Genomic DNA, 18,481 nt, shown 5'->3' on the forward strand with positions numbered 1-18,481 from the left:
CCTTTTTTCATGCACCTCATAGGTATAAGCTTGTTGCTAAAATGCTTACATGCTACCTATTGCAAAGCAATTCATGGTACCAAGTGGGTTGGGTTTGAATTACCTACGTCCATATATAAGCCAAATCTGACACGTAATCAACATTAGAATATAATTCACTGAGTATCTGTGAAAGTGACCTGCTTAAGTTCAGTAATTCAGAAGACGAAGTGGTAGTTAAAATAAATACTTTTCATTATAAGTGCATAAACGTTTTAAAAAAAGTTGATCGAAAATTGCCAAAATCTCACGGAGTCTATAGACTGTTCCAGAAATTTTAAGCACACTTTCAAAATACCAAAAAAGTCATGTTTTTTTTTAATTTAAATAATTTTATTTGGCAAATCATATTTGTATTTGTATTTCAAATGATATTTTACTCTCGTTTAATCAACATATTTAATCATAGCCAAGACTCCTAACTTTTCCTCAAACTTGACCCATTAGCTTCTGCACAGTGGTACTTCCCACCATTTTGACCACTTTTGGCCAATCTTTTTTGAATTTTTGGATGTCGTCCGCTGGTTTTATTCATTTTCGAAGCTTTGCTTTGGTTAAAGCCCAAAAAGTCTCGATTGGCCGTGCCTCCGGGCAGTTCGGCGGAGTCATGTCTTTCGGCACGAAACATACATTTTGACTTTTGTACCATTCTAAAGTGTCCTTTGCGTAATGAAATGACGCCAAATCAGACCAAAATACTACTTGACCTTCGTGCTGCCTGATCATCGGCAACAATCGCTTCTGGAGACATTCCTTAACGTATTTCTGAGTGTTCATCGTCTCCGTTGTGATGTACGGACTAGATGTTTTACCACACTCGCATATTGCCTGCCAAACAATAACCTTCTTACCGAATTTTCCGGTAAAAATTGCCTTCTCTGTTTCGGGGATGTCCTTGCCTTCGCTTACAGTATAGAATTGTGGTCCGGGAAGCGTTTTGTAATCTAGTTTCACGTACGTTTCGTCGTCCATTATTATACACCCCGAATTTCGACACAAAAACGAATCGTAGAGTTTGCGGGCCCGTGGTTTCACGGACGCGGCCTGTTTTGGGTTCTTTTTGGGTTTTTTCTGCTTCCGGTATGTTTTAGCCCAAGTCTTTCTTTGGCACGCATGACGTTACTCGACGAGGTCCCTAGTTTTTTCGCAACATCCCGAATGGAAGTCGCTGGTTTTCGTTTGTAGGCATCCCTGATCTTTTTATCGATATCCGGACTTACAGGACCGGATTTCCGGCCAATCTTCGGCGCATCTTCAAACGTACACTGTTCCCTATATTTTTTATTCGCAGTTCGTACCGCTCCGACGCTTACACCCTCTTTTTTGGCCAATTTTCTCAAGGAGAGTCCGCTCACAGTGCACCATTTGTGCACAATACTTTTTCGTTGTTCCGGAGTAAGACCACGCATTTTGACAGGAAACACAAAACTGAGCACTTTTTTGATGCTATGTCATTCAGAAATCAGCAAACAAAAGGACGCAGCCAAAACATGTTGAAATATTTCATTATATTCAAAGTGACCGTTAAAATAAGGTGTGCTTATACTTTCTGGAAAAGTCTATAATATACAGAAATGGGTTGATCTGGAACAGAACAAACTTAACAGTAAATTAAAAATTTGTGATTCTTGTCGTATACAGCTTTCTACACACGTTTAAAAGTTATCGAATATAGAGCCCGACAGATGTGAAAAAATTCTGCACACTCACGTTGAAAACTTACGATGAAACCGTAAAAATAGACTTTGGACAAATTCCGGGTCAAAAATGTGACCTTGCCAAACAAACATAAGGGGGGTGCTCCTGGTAAGTTCAAATTTGTCTTTGCAGATAAATTCGCTAAAGTTGCTGATTTGTGAAGGCATCTGCAGTTGTGGAAAGAAAACAAAGGTTTTCATCACTGGAGCGACTATGAATGGACTACTTTACAAGGAGAAATTTAACCAAAAGAGAATTTTACCATTCATTCAGTCGCACGAAGGTCCCGTAAAGTTCTGGCCCAACTTAGCCAGCTGCCATCACAGTAGGGATGTTATTGAATCGGTAAAACCAAAATAATGTCAATTTTATAGAAAAAAAAGTATAAATCCACCAAATTGTCCAGAATTGTACAGATTATCATCCCATCGAAACATTTTGGGCAATTATCAAGCGTATTGAAGACATGTGGCAAAAAATCAAAACACCATCTGATTCGGAGAAGTGGTGGGAAAAGATGGCCGATAAGTCAGCGAAAAGTTCAAAAGTTCATCCGAAAAGCTGATGAATAATAGTTCTTGTAATTTTCCCTTAAAGCTAAATGAAAAACCTACAAAATGACACCCTCTTGGAGAAATGACCCATTTTTTTTTTCCGTCGATCTTGTTTTCCGTGCTGAGCACCAATGCTACCGACGCGCCAGGAAGGCAGCTCCCACACCTGGACCCTACCTATCGACCCATCAAGTCATGAACCGGGGACCAACGGCTTTACTTCCATTCCGAAGGAAGGCGTGGTCAGAGATGTTATGCCTCAGAACATCCCGGCGGCGCCGACTGGGATTGAACCCAGGCCTGCTGGGGTGATCAAACAACCCTAATCCGCAATCGCAAAATTCAAGAAATCCAATAAAACAGAAAATCCAATCACGATTCCCAGCATTAACAAATATTAAACCCGACCCTTCAGGTCAAATGCGACAGAGTCTTCAAACTCAGCCGTACCATAGAACCGTGCAAGTTAACAACCACAACAACTGCGACTAAACTCCAAATGGAACAGACTTTATGCATTCATACTGTTTTCCCTTCTTTGAAAGCAGCTCATTCTTTAAATTTTGGTTTCCAGATGACATTGTGTCCATGAAGAACATATTGGTTTACTATTATGTTGAAAGAAGTAATGAATTCTTATTTGGTACAGCACTGCCAATAAAGCGCTTAAATTGTTGCTACTTAACAGTCATCTTGAGTATGATCTCTAAGGATGTTCAGAACACCTGGATTACACTGCCAATCTTAAATGCACGGTGATATTTATGGTTATGGAGATTCTTTTTTTACGACTATGGACATGTACATGTGTACTTTCACAAACAGAAACCAGCCCACACTTATATTTGTTTTCTGATTTTCAAAGCTGTCCCAGCTGAGATCATAATGTTATTGATAATCTGCCTTCTCGCGTAACATTTGAAAAGGGCCTATCCTCGTTGATCGATTATCTTCATCGACTTTCTCCCACGTTTACCACAGCAACATAAACGAATTGCTTGCTAAGCTCTCAGCACAATTTGACAGAAGATGATGTTTGCTTGCGCCTGAAACAACACACTGAATGGGAAATTCATTTGCAGTCGGGTTATTCGCGAAAGAGAAAATCACTGAAGAGAATCGTTCAACAATGATAGGCCCTTTTCTCGTGTTGTACGAGCTGTCACAATGTCCTTCCGGAAAAAAATAAAACTCCGCACACGGAAATGACCCTTATGGTCTGAAACATTGAACACAAAGCCATTCCATTTTATGGCGGCATTTCACACCAACAATCGTAAAACCGAAGTTGAAAGACACCTGCTGAAGTACAGTAACCCCCCCATTTATGCGATGGGTCCACCCCACGCTATTTCTCGGCTGTCCTTTAACGAAATGAGCTGATTTTCTGAAGATATTGGTTGACACCAATCACATAAAAAGATAATCATCGTAATTGGTTGAAGAACATCCGGTCGGTACCACCCACCACATAGATGGAGGGATTACTGTACCGAAAATCCACTCACAAACTGTTGGTCGATTGTCCCCCCGCCCGTCAGGAATGGCAATAATCCGAAAAGGCTAAGCTTTTTTTCCGCCGGCTTCCGTTTCCAAGGATGCAAGCCAAGACATTTGAATAAAGGATAATCCCACGGACAAGGAAAGCGATGATGATACCTTCTTGGCTCGTGTTTAGGGCGATAATGGTGAGCGAAGAAAATGAAGCAGACATCTGACGGCTTTGTTGGTCCTCTTGGGGGGCTTGGGAGGGGGAAATGCAAATGGAATTGCTTTGTACCAACTTGGTAACGATGGGCACTTGAATCGATTGCTGACAGGCAGCGGCGGAAACCGACAGAAGTTGGATTCTTATTTTAAATTTGCTCCAACGCTTATCTCGCCCGTTTCTGGGAATGTTGTCACCCAGCCCCCAGGTTGCTTCGTTTTACTATGCCACTCTTGGAATGTGTGATCTAAAAATAAATTCACTTTTCAAGTTCGTCGATGGTTTCTGTCATTCGCTTCCGCCCGGAGATGATCGAGGATAAGTATGTTTGTGACTGGAGCGAGGGGGAAGACCGAAATTACTACGAAAAACCAAGAGATAAATTGTAAAATAAACGCTAATGTTCAAAAGTGCATTGGCTTCTATTGAAATATTTCTTTTCGCTTTTTGGTTTTTATGTCCTAACTGGAACTATACACCGGCCCTCAACTTAGTGTAACAACTTAGTAACATTTTCACATTTATGTATCTTATCTATCAACATTAATTTATTTCGATGGGTGTTTGAGTGCAAATTATCTCGATTATTCATTAAAAGCTTCGGTATTTATGCATGTATGGTAGCCACCATCACTTCGAAGATATTGTCTTGTATGTGGCTCCACTTAATAGCAAGATCAAGCTGTGTTACCGGTCATTAATAGTCCCGATTAATCGTTGTCAAATAATCGATTACTTCGATTTTTTATCAAGAAGTAGGGTAAGTGGACCAGTTATGGCACTAGTGCTCTAGTCTTTGTTAAAACCTTACTCAAATTTGAAATAATTTTTTTTTTTTTTTTAATTACTTTATTATAGAGATTTTTAGCCATAGGCTAGTTCATCTCTTATTTGAAATAAATGTTCATGGTTTCATTTACATATACATATGACAAAATGTGTGATCTAACCTTGCATGGAAATAAACTTGATAAAGAAAGAAAAATATTGAAAATTTAGAATGAGTTCCAATTCTGGAAACTCTTGGGCCAACAAAATGGCTCACTTATCCTATTGGATCGAAAAATATTCGATATTTAGGACCGTTAATCGATTAGTCGGTAAATCAAATGGAAATCGGACATCACTAGACATAAACACAAATCCCGTACGCAGTAATATGAAAGCTCAAGGTTCGATTCCAGTCTGCTACATATTGTAATATTTACTTTTTCCTACAAATCCTTGTTTCGCAAAGTCATCAGCGGTTCTTATGGAACTCTCATGTTATTTTGCCACTGAGTAGGTACCGCACACACACACACACATTCACCAACACATATATGATCGTAGCGTAGTAAAAACGTCGCTAAAATATAAATTACGGTGCGACATCCGGTTTCCTTTTTCGTTTTTCCACCACCAAATGGTGGCTGTGGGACGGTGCCAGGCAGCAGCTTGGGAACATAAAGCTCCCGGAAAGCTCCTTTTTTTCTTCCACTTTCTTTACCCGCTTTTCTGGACCGTTCTCGATGGAACACCAGAAATCAGCCAGCGCAAGAAAGGCCAGCTTTAAGTTGCTGCCACAGGAGTTGATGTACGGTAGGTTATGTGTGTGTGTAATGTAGCAATAAATTATGTCTATTTTGTGGTGGAGTCTATCCTGCAGAATTCACTAGGTAGGTTTTTCTCTGCTTGCTTCCGCATAAGCAGCTTATTCGGGAACTTGAATCGACAGTGTAGGCAAAAGTGACTAGTGCTTGAGAGCGAGAGTGGCAATAGCATGTAAAAGTGGGTAGCTTATTGAGGTATCATATTTTAGAAAGGGAGCGAACAATTTTGGAATCCAATGGGTTTCATGCGAATAGGACTGGTGAAGTGTGAGCAGAAAAGATAATTGTAATTTTATGTTTGAAGAAAAGCTTTGTAGTACGAGGGTAGACTAGGGTGCAGCATTTTGAAAAAGTATCAGCAATCTTATAGGTTCGTTCGGTTCATAATCCCAAATTATGAGTCTGGGCAAAAAATGGTAACGCTCGATGAAGGTTTAGGGCAAATGGCTTGGGGATTACTAAGGAAGCCTTTTAATTTTAACTTTTACATACATCGCTCTAGCTTTGATTCTACATCCCAGTATTATGGGTCAGCTAGTCACTAGACTGATGCAAAATTTGACTTTTTCGCTCCACAGTGCTTAAATGGTTTCAAATTGGGTCCTGATAAGCCTCCCAAATGGACAACTCATTTGGTTAGAAACAGACTGCACAAGCCATTTCAAGTTTGCATGTAAATTACTATGGGAAATCTCAACTTTTTGTTCATTGCCTTCTAGTCTTTTTCCATATTGAGCTGCGAAACAGTTCGATATCCATTCTTATAGAAAATTTTCTCAGCTACAACTTTGCTGAAGATCGTTTCTATGTAAAACGAGACAGGAAAAAGTTATTAATTATTGAAGAGATTGGTAAACTTATGACATGATCTGCTCTGTAGGCAACACTGTATTTTGCAGTGTGACATAGTAGCCATGATTTTTGTGTCCTATTCAACGCCCCAGAAACACCAATGTTGTCTGTTGAGCAGTTGATTGAGCATGATCATAAGACATCAGCGCATTGAACCATTGATAACTTTCGATCCTTGCATTTAATTTAAAAGTAATTTTCAGCAAAGTAGTAGCTGGGAAAATTTCCTACAAGTACAGTTGAAAGCTTTTGAAGCAGACCGATATGGTGAATTATTAGATAGACATGAACAAAAATCTTGGTTTTACCATAGTAATTCCCATACAAACTTCAAATGGTTTGTGCGATCTCAGTTTCTCACCAAATGGGTTCAAATTTTGAGAGGTTAGTCAGGATCCGATTTGGAATCGTTTAAGTATTGTGGAGCGAAAATTTCAAATTTTGCATCAATCTACTAGTCACTATTATGGATCAGTCGGTTCTGCGTTCAAATTGAAGTGGCCCATAATTGTGGGTGACCCAAATGCTAAAAAAAAATACAAAATAGAGTACATATATGTGGCTGATATCTGAAAGTCGATGCAGGAGTGCATAAACTGTCCAATTCCGTGGCAGCTTCTGCACTCCTGCGTTGTCTTTCAGATGTTTCACTAATTTCCACAAAGGTTTTCTGTTATCACACAAAGATTTCCGAGGTTAAGTGTGCGATGTAAAACGGAGTAGGATGACGCAAGCAAGTTGACTTACTGAAAACTCGGTACTATTTTCTTTTCCTTGATTTCAAGCTGAACTTTGCATTTGGTCCTAAGTAACATTGACAGATTCTCTTCGTCAACTTCCTCCTTCTATCCCCACGGCAATATAAAGACAATCCCAGGTATTTTCAGCACAAAGATCGATAAAAGAATCTTTTATCTAGCATCTAATACGACAAGCACAACAAGAAACGTTTATGTGCTCAAGTTATTAACGAAAGAGAAAGTCGACGAAGAGAATCGATCAATGTTGCTTAGGACCTAATGCAATGTTCAGCTTGATTTGTTTTTCGTCGATCTTGTTTTCCGTGCTGAACACCAATGCTGCCGACGCCAGGAAGGCAGCTCTCACACCTGGACCCTACCTATCGACCCATCAACTCATGAACCGGGGACCAACGGCATTACTTCCCTAGGCGTGATCAGAGATTTTATGCCTCAGAACATTCCGGCGGCACCGACTGGGATTGAACCCAGGCCTTTTGGTGTGCTTACCACTACACCACCGGCGCCGCTATCAAGAGAATGTTATCATCGAAAAATTCAAATTCATACAGGTAGTTTATCATTCAAGGTTGCCTTCATTTTCAGCATGTTTGAGCGTAGAAGAAATTAGTTTTCATCAGCACTGGTAGGGTACCCCAAATTGAGTAAACAAAGTTTAGACTAACAAGATGACGAATGGAAAACATCGACCTGATACTACTCAAATTTGAGTCGATTCCAATTCTACACACTTATTTTGCGCCAACTTTTTTCTCAGTATGCCTCAGGGTACCACAGCTGTGCCGGCAGTGCCGAGAAGTCATTGAACTGACTTTTGTTTGCTTGTGAATAATGCCTTGTTTGGCAACCCGGTATTTTAACAGCGCTTGTTTTTGTTTCGTTTTTCGAAACCTGAGATGACCCGGGAGTAAGAAGAACATTTCCGTTCCGAGATACTGGGTGTAGTTTCACCTAAAGTTCCAGATTTTTCAACAGCGGCTATTAGCGTAGGCTGTCGCGAGTGATAAGTGAAGCATAGTGAGATGTCACGACATTTTCTCAACCCTTTCCTGTTCTTTGCTTGCCCGTGTGTGCTAGTAAACAAAACTCAATTTCAATGTTCATGGCGTTCAACGGAAACGGTGCCGTTGGTAGCCAGGACGGGCCGCACAACAAGCGCCTCTGTACCGGCCAGGAGATGATCGACACGGTTCCGCTCAATAGCCGGAACAGTAACAACGTCAACGTAACATATGAGCCTCGACAAAAGCGAGAGATAGCAACCCGGCCCAACCATATCCTGCTGTTCACCATCATTAATCCAGTCTATCATATTACAGTGGACGTTCTATACACCATTTGCTCACCCAACGGACAAGTGGAACGTATCAAAATATTCAAGAAGAATGGAGTCCAAGCTATGGTTGAGTTTGACAGCATTGAATCCGCCACCAGAGCCCGCGATGCATTGAACGGCTGTGACATCTACTCCGGTTGCTACACATTGAAGATCGACTATGCCAAGCCAGAAAATCTCAATGTTTACAAAAACGACACGGACTCCAGTTGGGACTACACATTGGACGAGCCCCGTTGCTACAAGATCCTTCTATCTTCGGGAGAAGGCCCAACCCGTACAACGACTGTCAATCATTAGTCAACGATGGCCATTCTGGGAGCCGGTGGAGGAAACGGATTTGCACCGCCTGAGTTTTCCGAAACGGATCAGCCAATTTCATTCAACCTGCACAGCAACAGGGCGCAGTGATGATGGTCTATGGAGTCGATACCAACATAGCCAAGGTGTTCAATCTGTTCTGTCTGTACGGAAATTATGTCAGGATAAAGTTCCTGAAGACCAAAGAGCATCCAGCATTTGAACAACATTTCAATCGGAAATGATGGTAGTAAAATTAAGATTGCATTTTCCAAGCAGAACTACTTGTCAGAGTCCACCAACCCCTACACCCTGCAGGACAATTCTATCACGAGGGGATGACAGTGAGAAATTAAGAGCAATCCAGAGTAACTCTGAGGAACTCTTTTGCTCTCTGACGAACGATTTTATTATCTCGATTGTTTTGACAGCGCAGCCCAAGCAATCAATGTTTTTGGTGTAAAGAAACGTTAGTTTTTTCAGCCGGTGATCTTTGTCGTGAAATACACTCAATTCATCGGAGAACCTGCTAGCAAAACAAATATCACGCAATAACGTTGCTGTTTTGATACAAAATAAATGGGGCTAGAGGGCGTCTGTGGATGATTGGTGGAATAGTTTGTACGTTTGTATTTTCCTGTTCTAGCAATCTAAACCCTCACAGGATTCATCCTCAAGTATATGTCCCCACCGGAGCTGGTAGCCGGAAGGGAATATCCATTCGCTTGCTCTAAGCATCTGGATGCCCAGTATTACGTTAGCACGAAACTGGTCAATTTCATTACCATTGCAAAGAGAAAAGTGCCCTGCAGAAAGCCATCATCAGAGTGATTTATGAAAATAGCGAAAACTTCAATGAACTGGTAGAAAACGTCAGATGGTTAAATTCCAAAACTATATGCTCTACTAATTCTGTTTTCGTCACAAATTAGATCAGATCCCAGAGCAAACCAGAGTAGCTCGGAGCAACTCTGAGTAAAAGAGGTACTCAAATGAAAGCCGTCTTTTCCCTCGTTCTATCAGATTCAAGTACTACAGCACCTCCAAGAACAAACGCTTCCTTTCCCGAGCAATATTCTCCACTTCTTCAACACCCCCACCCGGTATGTCCGAGGATCTGCCGCTGACTGCATTCACCAGCAAGGACTGCAACTCGTCGCAAGTGCGAATGTTCCCGTTGAAATCGGAACGTTCCTCCTCCGGATTCCCAGTCCGGTTCCCGAGCGTAGCGCTAGCGGTGAACGCCATTATGAAGTGCAACCTCAGCGCGATCGATCTAAAAGGCATAAAATTCCCGTTCATTATGAAGCTGTGCTTCTCCTAGTCCAAGACGATGAACGGTGCGTGGAGCAACTAAAACATCGAAAACATGGGCATGGCACCGGCACCGGCACCGGCAGCTGGCAACCCAATGTCGGCAGCGATCGTGACAGTCTCCACCGTCTCCACGCCCATTTCGGTGACGGGCGATTGTCTCAAATCCGAACACGATGAAGTCCATGTCCTCCAGCCCATTGGCAGGCGCGTAGGCAACATGTTATACCGTGACAAAGGGCCCAGCACAGCAAAATAAACGATTTGAGCCCGGGACATGCTGCCTACTGTCAAACGTTAATGTTAGTTTAGGTCTTGTCACTGGCCTGATGTCCTCAGAAGGAAAGCAAAAGCAACGACGAGACTTGGTGGAGATTCACGGTTGTGTTTAAAAAAAAAAATTATTATATTGTGGCAACATCAATAACAAATTTTGGCACATGCACACTGCGCAGGCGCAGAAAAAGTTTAGTGTTGCCAGTAACTTTAAAGATCAGAAAAATTGTAACCATGGGTGCCAAACTCTGCCCAGGTGTGCTCAAGCTTATTTTTGGCACACTGTGCGGAGTGATCAACCCCTTGAGTCGATTGGAAATAGCGTGCAGTCAATCCTACCGTCAAAACATATATGAGTAACATTTACTCATATTAGAGTCAAAATTTACTCATCATATGAGTGACCTACGTTTTTGCGAATTTCAGTGAACGGGATTCAAATATGAGTCAGATTCATTTACCGTGTAGACCCTTCGAAACATTATCAAACCGAACAAAACCGTTTCTTGCCGTGTTTGCCGTATTAGATGCAAGATAATAGCTTCTTTTATCGAACTTTGTGTTGAAAATAGCTGGAAGTGTCTATACATGGCTGTGGGGATGCAAAGAGCAAATCTGTCAATGTTACTTAGAAGCTAATCATTGTTCGACTTGCTATTACTTGACTTGACAGTTCGTTATATGTGTGGTCGTGAGATGATCTGTTTGGCTTTATTTTTATTCTAAAAGCATGCTGATTTATGCTATTAGATCCAATGAGCTGGATTACCGAGATGAACAGGGTGTCGACTACCTGTAAAAACCTGGCAATTTCTTAATCACAGAAGTATGACAAACTTTGCTAGTTTCAAACCACTGAATTACTCGGTGTAGTTTGAGGATGGTTCAAAATTTTAAATTGCGAAATTGTGGTTGTTTAATGCTTGATGTGGAATTTTTGCAAGTTGAGCAAGAATTGCTAAAATAAAAGAATATTTGAATGATTTTGCGCCTAATATAAATTCAGCTCCTACTGGGTGTTGACACATTCTTGAGTTAAACTGAGATCCTGAGGGTTGATTAAAAAAAATCGATTTCTGTAGACACTAGACGTTATTTGTTGCAAAATATAACCTCCAAATGGGTATGTGCGTCTCTTAATAGATGTTACGCCTGATTGCGTCTGACGTAGATCCCTTGGGCGCATTGGAGCGCTTTTTAACAAACTCAAAACTGGTAAAGAGTTAAGAGAAGAAGCTGATTTTTTTTTCTGATCACTTGTCGTTCTTGTTCCTTATTGTGTCTTAACAACCTGAATAGCACTTTTATGATTGAATAATGATTCAAGAAACTCTAATATCATAGAGGTAACTCTAAGGCCAGAAGGTCCCGAAGAAACGTGCTCAACTTTATGGCTCAGCTCTGGTACTATCTTCGGTCCCAAGCTAATCGATACACCCCTCGAAACATAGGAAAAACGAAGAACCCCTCATTTTATCTGTCAAACTTTCAAAGCGAATCAAAACAAACATAGTGTAGTACTAGAATTTCGTCTAGAATGGGATACATTAATCTTTTTGCTTTCCCCGTAACGTGGGTAGATCACCTTTTCGTGGTATGTTACGGGATGTAAGATCTACCACCGATTCCTAGTCCTGACTAATTCAAACTAGGGGAACATGATTTTTCAGTAATCCAAGGAACACATCTTAGTCCTTGTTACTTTTTATGTCTTGTTGATAGTGACAAGACTCGGCTTTGTCTACCGAGGATGATCTTGAAACAAGGCAAAAAAATGAGTTAGTTGTCTTCATCTATGTGATTCCTAATCTTCTCTTCGTTGTTCCCTAGTTTGAAGTGGTTAAGAATAGGGTTTTGATGCATGGTCATTATCGGTGTCATACCTTAATTTTGTTGCTAAGGAATCCAATTTTGACTGACAAAGGGGCGCACCTTTGGAGGGTGTTTCAACACTCCGAAGAGTATAAATAGCGGGACCAGAATGGCAACTGTAAAAAATCGAATAATTCATCATTTCTCAATAGTGATGGAGTAATACGACATGGACTAAACTAAGGACACGGGATATACTACAATAGATCAATTTACTGGTCGCAGTAGTGTTAGGTCCCGAACAGAGAAAAAAAAATCTATTTGCTTGGGACCAATAGGCTAGTCAACAAGTGAGCCAATTTCAAATCGATAGTTCCGTATTGATTGTTGCTAATATTGCCTCGACAGCATAAAGTCATAGAGCTAACTCTAAGACTAGTAGGTCCCGAAGAAACGTGCTCAATTTTTTGGATCAGCTCTGATACTATCTTCGGTCCCAAGCTCATCGATGCACCCCTCGAAACAAAGGAAAATCCATTAACCCCTCATGTTATCTGTCAAACTTTCATAGCGAATCAAAACAAACATTGTGTAGTACTAGAATGTTAACTAAAATGGGGTACGTTAATCGATTTGCCTGGGACCAATAGGCTAGTCAAGTAGTGAGCCTATTTAAAATCGTTAGTTTCCGCCGGTGTATAGAGTGGCGTTATTCTGTATTCTAGTTCTTCATTGTAAATCTAATTAGCTTGGAAAATCATCTTCTCAATGAAGTTTTAGTATTGCAATTGCGATGAAATTAAGCTGCTGAATGTTGGGGGTGAAATCGTTGTTTTTACGATTTTCCACCCTTAGAATCTGGCCCCGAATTAGCGTTTTGTTAAGCATATTATCCGGAATAATTGTCTTGTTGAGCTAATTCTCAAATTGTACTCAAGGGAGAAAATTATAAAGGGATTAAAGACAAGTGTTTCATATGCAAGATTTAGGGGAACTGTGTAAATTTTTGCCCCTAGCGTTGATTGAAAAAGTTCACGATATTTCACGAAATTCAACAAGGGAAAAGTTTGTTAAAAGCGGTCAGACGGACCACTTCGTTAGGCCCTCGATCCCTGGTCTAGCCAACGGGGATCACTGAGGGTGGATTCTACAACAACCTCTTTTGTGGTGGCTTTAGCTCGAGCATGAAAGAAGATCCTTCAGGGTCGGCTGTAGATATACAGAATGATCGATCAAGGAATTGAAAGCACTTTCTCTCTTTTGGGTGTATGTGGGTAGTGTCTCACGATGCGGCCGGATGCAAGCTCGAAACGTGGGAATGTCGCCTTTCCGTGACGCTCGGGGTAATGCCTACGCCGAATCCAAGAGGGACGGATCGTACGCAGGATTGGCAGATCACACTCCTTCAGACGTCGGCGCTAGAAGTCCAATCGCACGCCGGAATGGCGGATAACTTTCTAGACAATTCAGGCGATTAATAATGGGTCCTAAGGAAAGAACGTCCCAGGGTGGGTATTAGGAGGGCTACCGGGTATTTTTTTTTAACTTTATTCTGTTTTGTGCTATGTCCTTTTACTCCATACCTGATTCTTATTTCACTTTCTAATCTATAGATTATAATTAGGTAACGGTGATTTCAAATGAACTTCTCTCTTTATCTTCAACTTTATCTCTGCTTTTTATGGAGGATAGCAAACTTAACGCTTCGAAGCTCTGGATAAGAAAGACGCTTATCTAGTTATTACCCGGTAGCTTGATCCTCATTTTTCCATACCCTTTGTTCATGTTCCCTTTTTGACGTGTCCAGTCCCGGTAGCTGTGGCAACTCTTGTTTTCCCTTTTTTGGCTCACTTCATACTGTTGTGTAGTGTGTATTGTGGTGTGAAGTGTGTTAACAAATTATGTTCTTATTATTAGCTACTCCGGAGTAAAGGGCGAACACGAAATTATTGCGACACATTCAACAGGGCATAACTTTTTTACCATTGGGTAAAAATCAACCAAATTTTTCACACTTTCTCATTGATGTGTATTGTGTACATGCTGTCAAACTCGAAGTCGTGTTTTTCGATTCAACGAAAATGGAGGTGAACCAACGCGAGTTGAGAGAACAAATTCTTTCCAAACACCTGGAATTTCCTGACCTGTTGCACCGGCAGTTGGGAAAAATGTTGAACATTCACCATTCAACCGTCTCCAGAGTGTTGAAGCGGTTCCAGGAGCGGCTGACGTTGGACCACGGCAAAGGAGCTGGAAGAAAACCGGGACCGGAGAACAAAAAGACGGAGGGAAAGGTGAAGCGGATGATTAAAGTAAATCCCAACGTCTCAAGCCGTGATTTGGCTAAAAAGATCGGCATGTCGCAGAGCTACGTCCAGAATGCAAAGAAGAGAGCTGGACTACATACATACAAGGTACAGAACTTCCCAAACCGCGATGAGCGGCAACAATCGACGGCTAAAACTCGGGCACGGAAGCTCTACGAGAAGATGCTGACAAAATATGGCTGCTGTGTGATGGACGACGAAACGTATATAAAAGCCGATTTTAAGCAAATTCCGGGGTTGGAGTTTTTCACCGGCAAGAGCAAGTTCGATGTGGACGACAAATTTAAGAAGAAGAAAATGTCGAAGTTCGCCTTCAAATATCTCATTTGGCAGGCCATCTGCTCTTGCGGACTGAGGAGTGAGCCTTTCGTGACAAAGGGCACAGTAAATGGCGAGATCTACAAACCTGAGTGCCTCGAGAAGCGCCTTTTGCCGTTCTTGCAGCAGCACGACGAAGCTCCGCTATTTTGGCCAGATTTGGCATCATGCCACTATTCTAAAAGTGTCCTGGAGTGGTATGAGGCCAATTCTGTCCATTTTGTTCCAAAGGACATGAATCCGCTAAACTGTCCGGAGCTGCGCCCGGTGGAGCAGTACTGGGCAATAATGGAGCGGGAACTTCGGAAGAGCAAGAAGACAGTCAAAGACGAGAAGGAAATGTTAAGAAAATGGAAAAAAAAAAACTGAAAAACTGGTACCGGATGACACTGTAAAGACTTTGATGGAGGGCACCAAGCGAAAATGCGTTCAATTTTACACTCAAGGCTCCATCGATTAACTTTTCTTTTGAATTTTGAAGTAAATATATGTATAAAACTACCCTAAAATTTTGGTTTGATTCTAAACATTATAAGAAAATTGGCATGACATTTTCGGTGTCGCAATAATTTCGTGTTCGCCCTTTATTTATCAATTTTTAGCATTAACATTTACTAACATTTATAATTGAAGCACCCTAGTTAAGACACTATCGATTACCTTGTTAGCAAACTTGATGTGTGTTGCTATATGTTAGGGAATTTTCCAGATACCTTCACTTTTCTGATAAACACCATTGGACAGCAGACTATATTTCTGTTTTATTAAATTGACCTTTCCGATATTTTCCAGCGTATTTGCCACATATTAGGACCTGATTGACGTAATCAACCATGTCGACGCAATGATTGCCATTAACAGTCCTGTGTCTAGCCCGCTAACCCACTTTTCTCCTCATTGCGTCAGTTCAATCTCCCCTGAGTGGAGCTTCACTGATGGCAATCATATTGTATCAGGGAGCTGGATGCAATTAAAATTTATTACCCTCGAAAGAGGGAGTGCCAAACGATGATTGCGTCAGAATGTGCAAGTGTAATCTTTTGTCCTTGCAATGCTTCCTATGCCATAGCAGTTTTAATTGTGGCAAAGCTGGTAGTCGCTGAAAATAGCTTCTTAAATTAATTTATGATTCGTGATTTTCTCGTGGTTTTTATGAGTAGAAAAATACCATTATTTTGTGTTTTTCGTCAGCTTGTTAGTCACAATTGCCCAAGTAACAATGCAAGCTAAACAGTAAGAACAGAAGTTGATTATTGGTTGATTTAATGTTGAAAAAGCTTATTAACACCAGGCTAAATATATAGTTGATTATTAGTGCATAAAGCGAATTTTATCCTCATAATTCAACCTTAATAAGTTAGCTGATCTAAAGATTGAACAAGACTTATTTAAGCTTAATACTACTCCAAAAATCAGCAAAGCGCTACAAATATGTTGATAACCTGATAGAAGAATAGGAATGTATTGCACAAGTTTGTAAAATATCGTCGAGTGACTCGTTCCATTTCCGGTATTTTAGTTCTTCTAAATTCACTGCTTACCTTTCTAATCCCAAGCAGCATCAGCAATTAGAAACATGGTAGAGGAGCTTTTTAGGAATACATAGCTCCAGGTAGAAGTGGATTGCGACGATGTCGGAAGTATTAACATATGTATCCCTGTATATTGACTGTTCACCACTTTATATTACACAGAATTTTCAGACCACATTCCAAAAATATAACTCAATTATAGCACTAAAATAGCATCCAAATGACCATCGAAATTAATCGCACACTTGTGTCCACATTGTGTAAACTGCACTTGAAAATGCGAGAAATGTTTAACTAAAGGGTGTCCCACATCAAATTGCATCACGGAAAAAAACGCTGTAGAAAATTACCCATTGGGTATTTTCTGTTGAAAATTTCGGTAGAAGTAGCATTGTTTACACTGTATTTTCTATCGCCGTCAGTTTTACGAAAGTTACGAAAACGTCGCGAATTGATTTTGCGCAAGCACCTGGAAAATCCTCAACTCTCTCATCGGGACATCGGAAAACAACTCGGAATCGTGCAGTCAATGGTGAGTCGTGTGATTAAACGTTACTACGAAACTCTGAGCATCGAACGGAAGGAGAAATGCGGTCAGAATGGATGTTCTATTAGTGATCAGGATCACAAGCGTGTCATGAAAGCGTTTAAGCGGAATCACAATGCTTCGGTCAGTGATGTGGCCAAAAAGATGAATCTGTCCAAGTCTTTCGTTCAAATAGCCAAGGACCGGAAGGGACTGCATACGTACAAAGCGTAGAAGGTTCAAAATCGTGACGAACGCCAAAATACGGTGGGAAAGTCACGGGCCCGGAAACTGTGCACCCAGATGCTGACGAAGCCTAATTGTCTCATCATGGATGATGAGACTTACGTCAACGCGCACTTCCGGCAGCTTCCGGGGCTACTGTTCTTCACCGCCCAGCACAAGTTTGATTTTCCGGGGGAAGTAAGGAAGCAGAAACTTTCAAAGTTTGCCTAGAAATACATGATTTGGCAAGCGATCTGCTCATGTGGCAAACGGAGTGCGCCGTTCGTGACTACCGGGACTGTAAACGGGGAGATCTACCTCAAGGAGTGTCTACAGAAGCGTCTGGTTCCTCTGCTGAAGCAACACGAGGACCCTACGATCTTCTGGCCGGATCTAGCTTCGTGCCACTATGCAAATGTTGCCCTGGAGTGCACAGTGGAACGAACCAATTTAAATCGTACATTTTTTAATAAACCCATACAGAAATAGAGAGAAGTGGTAATAATTCGCTTTCGGTACATATTCAGGTCAAAAAAAGTGAACGATAAACTAAAGAAATTAATCAGGGACTTTGTCGTTCAGTTTTTTCCCTGAAGTTATTGTTAAACAAGCTACAATTAAATAAAAATTATTTTTCCCCATACAGTTTAACATGCTTTACTACCAGTTCCCAGAGGGCCAAAAAATTCTAATTTGAGAGAGAAAATTTGCTCTCACGAGCTCAATCTCTCAACATGCCATGTATTTTGTTGACACTCGATTTGTGATTTCCCTTTCACAGATTACAAAATAGCCGGCGCCGGTGGTGTAGTGGCAAGCGTGACTGCTTTCTCGCCCCAATAAGTCTGGGTTCAATCCCAGCCGAGGTCGGTGGGATTTTTCTGAGGCATAACAATCTCTGGTCACGTCTTCCTTCGGAAGGGAAGTAAAGCTGTTGGTCCCGGCCCATGTGTGTTGATGAATGGGTAAGATATCCTACGCAGGTGTGGAAGCTGCCTTCCTGCTCATTCGATTGCCGTCAATGGATGGCAATCGATGTCCGTCGGTGATTTGCATTAGATTGCGGAACAGAGACCGACGTTAAATAACGAAATGAAGAAGAAGAAAAATAAGAAGAAGAATAATAATAAAAAGAAAATTTACTTTTTTAATATTCATTAAATGAATTAGCGTCTTCACGCAACATGTAGATCACATTAAAACAAGCAACTTTGCTCAACACAACAATTTCTTATCTCTAAACGTTGACGAGATATGATGCATTTTTTTGTGGAAAGCCATTAAAAAACCGTTTTCTTCAATAACTCTTAA

The 18,481-nt window shown here is 41.0% G+C and overlaps 1 protein-coding gene and 1 pseudogene across 3 annotated transcripts in view; one reads left to right on the forward strand and one right to left on the reverse strand.

The window, feature by feature from the left end:
• Adcy8 (adenylyl cyclase 78C) overlaps positions 1-18,481 on the reverse strand; it is a 339,012-nt gene that overhangs the window by 211,384 nt on the left and 109,147 nt on the right. The gene's annotated exons all lie outside the window — the stretch shown is intronic.
• LOC135697115 (heterogeneous nuclear ribonucleoprotein L-like) lies at positions 8,301-10,413 on the forward strand (annotated as a pseudogene).

The sequence above is a fragment of the Ochlerotatus camptorhynchus genome, unplaced genomic scaffold (assembly GCF_037179485.1).
Source record: "Ochlerotatus camptorhynchus isolate MF236.1 unplaced genomic scaffold, CSIRO-AGI_Acam_v1.1 ptg000007l, whole genome shotgun sequence".
Classification (NCBI taxonomy): domain Eukaryota; kingdom Metazoa; phylum Arthropoda; class Insecta; order Diptera; family Culicidae; genus Ochlerotatus; species Ochlerotatus camptorhynchus.